General features: G+C 32.1%; 1 long non-coding RNA gene across 1 annotated transcript; it reads left to right on the top strand.

Annotated features, from left to right (window-relative positions):
• Positions 204-4,382, top strand: LOC110265799. The gene is made up of 5 exons (XR_002352129.1): positions 204-752; positions 1,759-1,880; positions 2,131-2,240; positions 3,693-3,977; positions 4,064-4,382. It is a non-coding gene; the product is annotated as an uncharacterized LOC110265799 (long non-coding RNA).

Raw genomic sequence — 7,777 nt, 5'->3', positions numbered from 1 at the left:
CCACGAAAATACAGACAGAATTTCAGAAAGATTTTTTGTCGGAAAATAAAAAAAAATTAGCATAAATTATAGACGGAAAACAGAATCCGTCGATAATTATATCGGTAAAAATTTTTTTTCTGTGATTAGATAGACAAAACGCTGCGTTTTATTAAATTTTTACAGACGAAAAATTGAAATATTAAGTTACCCCTAATTTTATCACCACCCTTATCGAGCTCCATTCTCCTCCTGACCTATGAACTCATTTTCACCCTCATCCCTCCCTCTTCAAAGTTGTCGTCGAACGCTTCTCCTCCGGTAGAAGGTGCTGTCGCCGCCGGCGGGACAAATCGTGGGTACCTTCGTCATCTGGAGAAGCTCTACTCGGCCCTCTTCGCATTGTTGGTTCCTCCTCTCCTCGCCGTCGCACCAAGTTCTGAGTTGAGCTCGTGGCGTCACCGTCACGAAGGGTTCCTCCCCTCCTCGCCATGCGTCGTTTCTGATTCTCTGCTCCTCGCCGTTTTTGTCTTTGATTTTGTGATTTCATTTCTGATTTTGTGATTTTATCTCTGCTTCCTTTGATTTTTTTCTTATTTCCTTATCAACCTTTTGGTTTATCTCTTTGATTTCTTCTGTTAGAATTTGTTCCTGCAGAATTTGATTTGGTTAGTTGCTTTCTGGTACTTAAGTTTTTTTTTTAATGGGAATAATCAAGTAATCTATCTTTTCTAGGATTTGGAGGCTATGCCCGAAGCTGACTTGAGTTCACTGTGAGTCACTATTAATTGCCACAAACTTTTCTCTTTTTTTCTTTATTTGTTTGTTTGGATCTTTAATTTCGAGTAGCTGTGCTGTGATTTATGATCTATTCCACTCTTGGTTTCTTTTGATGTTGTTTTTCTTCCTCCAAGTTTTTTAATTGTTCATTGTGTGAGTTGTCGAGCTGGGTCAATTCTGTTAGTATATCACAAGTAAAAAACTTCTCATGGTACTTTTATTTGTTAATCAATATAACTAGGACCGACGCACCATCTTTCAATAATCAATACCTTGCATGTTTCATACATCAAAGATCCATTTGTTGTGACAGCTTTAGGTATCATAGAAGGCACTTCATCTTCTTCATCAACTTTAATTACCAACAATCCACACCTACGTCTATTTTACTGTGCTTAAAGTTGTTCAATGGATGCAGAATGCTTCATATTCTCAAAATCCGTCTTAACTTGTAAACCTGAAAAAGTAAAAATCCCTTATCCTTAGTCCTGTCATGTAGGTATAAGTGGTCAATAACAAGATATATGCTTTTCTTGATTATATCATGTGATATTTACTTTAAAAGACACAAATTTTTCAGGTAGCAGTCATATAAGAATTTACTTTTATATGAAGATAATACATTTTAATCACTTGTAAAAGGTAAAGCGCTACCTGGGGTGTATGGAGATTTATTACTATAATGTGCCATTGATCATGAGTTTCCTTGAATCAATGTTTCCGGATACAAATTATATCCAAATAAATTGATCCAAGAATGTATGAAATCATGATTGTATCAATTGGTTGAGAGTCCAACAGAGTTAGTGTCTTTAGTCTTTACCCCTACTGTGGTTGTTTTTAATTTTGGAGAAATTGAGGAAGTGTGCAATTAATTAATAAAGCATCCAGAAAATCTAATATGGTTTTTCTTTTTAAGAGTAGTTGATATTTTTATGTGTTATTAAGAAGTAAGAACTCAGAAAAATGACTTCAACTTTTAACATTTTTCATGCTCAGGTTATGCAACCATACAAGATTGAGAAATAATTTAAAAAATAAAATGAAACAAATAAATTATCTACCTGAGCAGTTCTGCTAGGCAATGACACCAGTAAGCAGTTTCGAAGATTGAAGATAAGGTACCAAGTTTTTTGTGTTTTTGTTATTAGAATGTGGATGCATGTTAATTGGTTGTATCAATGTGCAACATTCATTTTACATTCAAAGCAATTCTTCATTTGTTTCTTGCATGGTCCTGTTTTAAATATATTAGCAGTTAATTTAGTGCTCTGCGAATACTTCTTGATATGGCCATTTTTTCATTAAACACTTGACCAAGAAAATGTTCTCACCTAGCCCTGCCTAAAACCAACAACTTCTGGTTTCTAGGCTTGTTTGGTTCTACCGATATAGAACCTGTTGTGGTTTGATTGGGGCTCTGAGATGTCATTGAAGAAAAATCTGGACGAGGATACTCTAATGGTATTGTCTCTGTTAAGGTATGCTTTCTTTACCTATCCTTGAATAGCATTACTAGTTCTATCACTATCTGAATGAGGATACTCTAATTCATGGCTTACTTATTTTTTTAGTTATTTATTATTATTATTTTTCAATAAAAATGTGCATCTTTGTCTGTTATTAACAAATATTGGATAGTGACATCATGTGACCACTAGTTCCAATTCTTCGTAGTACTTGCTCTCTCATCATTATCATTATCGTTAGTTAGGTCACTTGTTTATGGCTAATGAGCAATTGACATCTATCTACTACTTACATGACACACACCTTGAAACTTTGATGGATTTGTTGGAGAATTAGCAAAAAGGATTAATCCATTATTTGTATATCTATATATCTAATAGAAGCATGCAAAAAATGCAGATGTGGCTATCATCAACATTAAACAGTACATTACTAACTTGTTTGAAGCTGTCTCCTTAGCTTATTATTAGGTTCCGGTCTTTGTGAGATACTTCATATACTATATATATAAATGTTGCAACATCTAATGTCACAGGAGTCATTTAAGCAGTGGGCCACCTTAATTAGGGAAATTGCTCTTGAGGGTAGTGCCATACCTAGGGATTACTATGAGGCTAAGAAGTTAGTGCAAAAGCTTGGATTGAAGGCAATCAAAATAGATTGTTGCTCAAACAATTGCATGTTATATCGAAAATACGATGCTGCTCTAACTAGTTGCAAGTTTTGTGAAGCACCTAGATTCAAGCCTATTTCTGATGGTGGTTGTAAGTTCAAGAGAGTTCCTGTCAGACGGATGCACTACTTACCCTTAATCCATATACTTCGAAGGCTTTATGCGTCAATGAGTTCAGCTCCGCACATGACGTGGCATATAAAAAACTAACGTGATGATGGCGTGATGACCCATCCGTCACATGGGGAGGCATGGAAAAGCTTTGACCGTATCCACTCTGATTTTGCTTTAGAGCCTAGAAACATTAGGTTAGGTCTTTGCTCTGATGGGTTTACCCCAAATATCCAATTTAGCAAGCCTTATTCTTGTTGGCCCGTAATTGTAATTCCATACAATCTACCTCCTGGAGATGACCCTCTTCCGACAAAAAGTTTTGGTTTAAGGAGTGGAAGGTAAAAGTGTTGGATTGAATAAAATTATTTTGGATTGAAATATAGTAGGTGATTAGTTGATAGTTGATTGTTATTTGGATTTATAGAACAAGTGAGAAACTATTTGGCTTAACACAGGTCCTAGTTTTCAATAGCAGCACCAATTTCTATTTGTAGCAATTTATAATGTTGTTCCTATTTTTGTTCTGTGTGTAATATAGTCAAAGTGAGAGAGTTATGTGCTCTTTGTTTTCTTTGTTCTTTCTTTTTTAATCATAACTTGTCTTTAATCATAACTTGATTGAATATTGTTCATGTGATTTGAATCTTATAAGTAGCAATTTGATGAGTATGTGCAGAGCCACTTTCTTATTGATGATGATGATGATGAGTTTTTCTTGAGGGCTTTCAAGTATAGGACAAGTAAGCGATTTAGCTAAATGATGTCAAATATTCGTGAGGGTGTGGATACAACCCACGAATGGCTAATTTCTGCTTACAAAAAGGTGTTGGAAAGGTACTGGGAAACAGATGAGAAATGAAAAAATATAAGAAAAAAAGCAAGAGAGAATCGAGCGTCACTCTTAGGTGGTTCTGTCCATTGCGGTGGTTCTATTCCATTGAGCTCAACTATAGAGAGGATGGTAACATAATTTAAGTGGCTTTAGATTTTATTTAATAGACATCTATTTATGTAAAATTTTTCTTATTTTGTGTTTATGTGGAACAGAAGAAGTAGTTGGGCCGTACACCAACCCTCAATGTCTCAGCTATTATGAGAAGCTTAGAGCGTCAAGTAGTTCTAGTGAAGTTCCACTACCACCGCCACCGCCACCACCCTCAATGTCTTCGGATGAGGGCTATGATGATGATGAGGATGAAGATGACATTGAAGACTATAGCTGATAGTTTTAGTATGGTTGAACAATATACTAGGAATTATAGTTGATGATCAATATATTTTGTTTATGTTTTGAATTATATTGACTTGCTTGTTTATAGTACTTTTCTTTTAGTTTGATAATACGATGAATTTGTTTATTTTTTGAAATATTATAAATATTCGAATACAAATTAGATAAAAATTTGTATTAAATTTATATTTATTTTGTATGAAAATAAGTTTATTTTGTAATTAGAAAAATAAAGAAAAATTCTTTTTTACCTTATTGACGGATTTACAGATGGATTTTCTGTCTGTAATCAGAGTGTGAGATGATTTTCCAAAGTTCAAATTACAGACGGAAAATTCGTCAAAAAATCCGTCTGTAATTTACAGACGGAAAATCCGTCGAAAAATCTGTCTGTAATTACAGACGAAAAATCCGTCAGAAAGTTCGTCGTCTTTGGGAAATGGATGGAGAATGTATAGAGGGAAAATCTATCAGTAACTGGTAAAAGTCCGTCTGTAATTTTTCAACGGAAAAAAATCCGTTGGTAAATAATTTCTGACGGGACTTTTACAGAAGGACAAAATCCGTCGGTAATTTTGTCGGTAACCAAATATTCGTCTGTAATAAGAACTAAATCTATCTGTATTAATCCATTTTCTAGTAGTGAACTAAGCTATTTATAAAAATACCATCTTTTTACAGAATGTTGATATTTATTTCTATTAAAGTGTTTGTTAAATTTTTTTGTTAAAATAAAAACCGATAGTCATCCTTAATTAGTGTGTTAAATTTAAATTATACACATTGAGTATAAACTATAGTTGCCACTTGCCAGATAATGAATAATATATGCTTGAGCTTTTTCTATTATTATATTGATATTTTTTATAATATATTTATTTTTTTATCCTTTTTTATAATCTACACATAGTATTTCAAGTTATATATATAATTTTTATTTGATATTATTTAATGCAACCAAGGTTTTTTTAAAATTAATCTTGTTCTTTTGAGACCTAAAAATAACACATGTCGGCGAATGCACGAGCTGCTCTGCTAGTAAAAATTAAGGGATAAAATTGAAAGAAGAATTCTGATTAAGAAGAACATAACAAATTAGAATTTTAATAGTAAGCAGTAAAATTGGATGAGAATGAATATTCTGAAGAGTAATGAACAAGAGGAAGAGAGTAAAAGGTGATCGTTAGGTCTAAAAGTTTTGGAGTTGTGGATGGCAACCAGCGATAGTATAGGCACAAGTTAGTTACTCTGAAATTGTTGAACGAAAGACAAAACATTGTATCTTTCAGTTTTCAATATTTGCTGTAGACCTGTAGTCTTCTTACAAAATTTGGGTTGCTTGTTTTGTATTATCAAATTTCATTATTTTTTTTCTTATGTAAAAATATTATATGACTCTGTTATTATTATTATTATTTTACTGTGGACCAATGGGAACAAATATAAGATATACAAAGATACAATATCTTTCTTCCCAAGTTTCATCATTTTATTTTTTGCCCTGGCAACCCTGCCTACAAAAAAAGCAATAATAAAATCTAAACTCTTTCCTCATTGACTGCTAAAACCCACTTTTGGAATATTTGACATTAACTAATAGTTTAATATGATCCATTCAAGATAAGCAAATTGGTACAAACCAACAATTAAAAACAGAAACAAAAACAAACACAAACAAAGTTACAGCATATTTGGTACACTCCCTAAATAGTACAACAACAAGAATCACTCCTACACCAATGAGAAACTATGTCACAGCATGTTACTATTATAATTTAGTAGATCTACCTCAATTAAGCTTCCTTCGATAGAGTAGACTATGGTATACTCATTTTCTTTATTAAGTCCAAAAGCTGAAGAGACACAGAGTTTAAAGAGCTCATGGTAACAACCTTAATCATAAGCAAGCAATTGGTGACTATATCATCATAGTCTGAACCAAAACAGAGGACACTCCTCCAAGAACTAGTATGATCCACCGTAGGATCGTCATTGAGACCTGGCCGGGAAGCATTGTTCCCAGAAGCCCCACAAAGAACAAGAGCTGAATAAAGAAAACCATAGCCATCACAACGTTGGGGTGGGTTGCGAAGAAATCTTGACCGGCTTTATCATCTTTGAAGAAGGAAATGAGAGAAAGCTGAAGGTTGAAATATGTAACAATGATTTCCAATGATTCTTTGAACTTAGCAGCCACGTCTTCGTTTCCCTCCCTAAGAAAACGAAACAAAGAAAGGTGCTAAGACAATGTATGGTGTATGAAAAATTAAAACACTGAAATGGAAGCAAAGAATTCACAAGTTCATCTCTTAATTAGTGTTATCAATGAGCATTTAATAATTAATACGAACTAATTACCTCATTGGAGCTTCATTTCTCTCTGTAGTATCCATATCAGGGAACTCTCAGTCTCAGCTAGGAAAGGAAAATAGTGCTGACAAAGAGAGAGAGTTAGTTATTTATGAACTTTGTGTTATATAAACTTTCCTACTTAGGCTTATGTTAGTTCTCTATTATTTATGAGAAAGTATGAAGAGCCCCGTAATTAATGTACAATGTGTAATTATAATTAAAATATATTAGATGTTCAATTCATTAGGTAAACAGATGATTATTTTTATTCTTATGTGAATGGTTATTTTTACTAAGGACGAGTGACGTGTGATAAGCTAAGTAGCAAAGGTGAAGTGAGATGATTATTGATAAAGGTCGGGGTGACCGCCGGTTGAAAAAAAAGAGGGTATTGGAGTGAAATGGTTTGATAAATTAGAATTTTGGATGGTTATTTTTTTGAAATAATTAATTAAATTTTTTTAAAAATTTAAAATTTGAAATTTGATGTAAAATAATTGAATGAAAATTTTTGAATTTAAGATAATTTATAAAAAAATTTTTATTATTTATTTCTATTGAACTAAATAATTAATTTATTATACACATTATCAAGATTTTCAGTTATCTTCTTAGATAGGTTCATTATTTATTATATATTTAGGGTACTAAACGAAACGTATTATACGACTTTGACCAAGAGGGCGGGTTTGTACGTGCAGTATAATTGGCGAAGTAGGATAATAAGATTTGGAGAAAATAGATAAAGAAAAAGTAAAGAAAGAAAAAAGTCTCTCAATGACGGAATTGTATTATACTACTCGTCTACTCCGGAATGATAAAAAACGGGATCAGCGTCAAAGTTTTATTCGACCTTCGTTCTTCACTTCTTTGTACTATTTTGCTTTCTGATTTCTTTTAAGGAGAAATGTTATATATGATTTAATTAAATTATATAATTTTCGGTTGATGAGAATAATTATAAGTATCAATTTTTTTAATAAAGTTAATTATGACAACTATATTTTTTTAATTTCAATTAAATTTTTTTTTTTATGAGAAAATTTAACTAAAAATTTTTTTTTATGATTAAAATAAATTTAACTCTTAATTATAAAATTATATTTAAATTATATTTTAAAATTTAATTAATAATTCATAGTTTTCAATTTATTTTTTAATAAACTTCTAGTTTAAGA

This window comes from Arachis ipaensis, chromosome B08, assembly GCF_000816755.2.
Source record: "Arachis ipaensis cultivar K30076 chromosome B08, Araip1.1, whole genome shotgun sequence".
Taxonomy (NCBI): Eukaryota; Viridiplantae; Streptophyta; class Magnoliopsida; order Fabales; family Fabaceae; genus Arachis; species Arachis ipaensis.
Note: the sequence above shows the minus strand (reverse complement) of the source record. Positions and strands in the feature narration are given on the sequence as shown.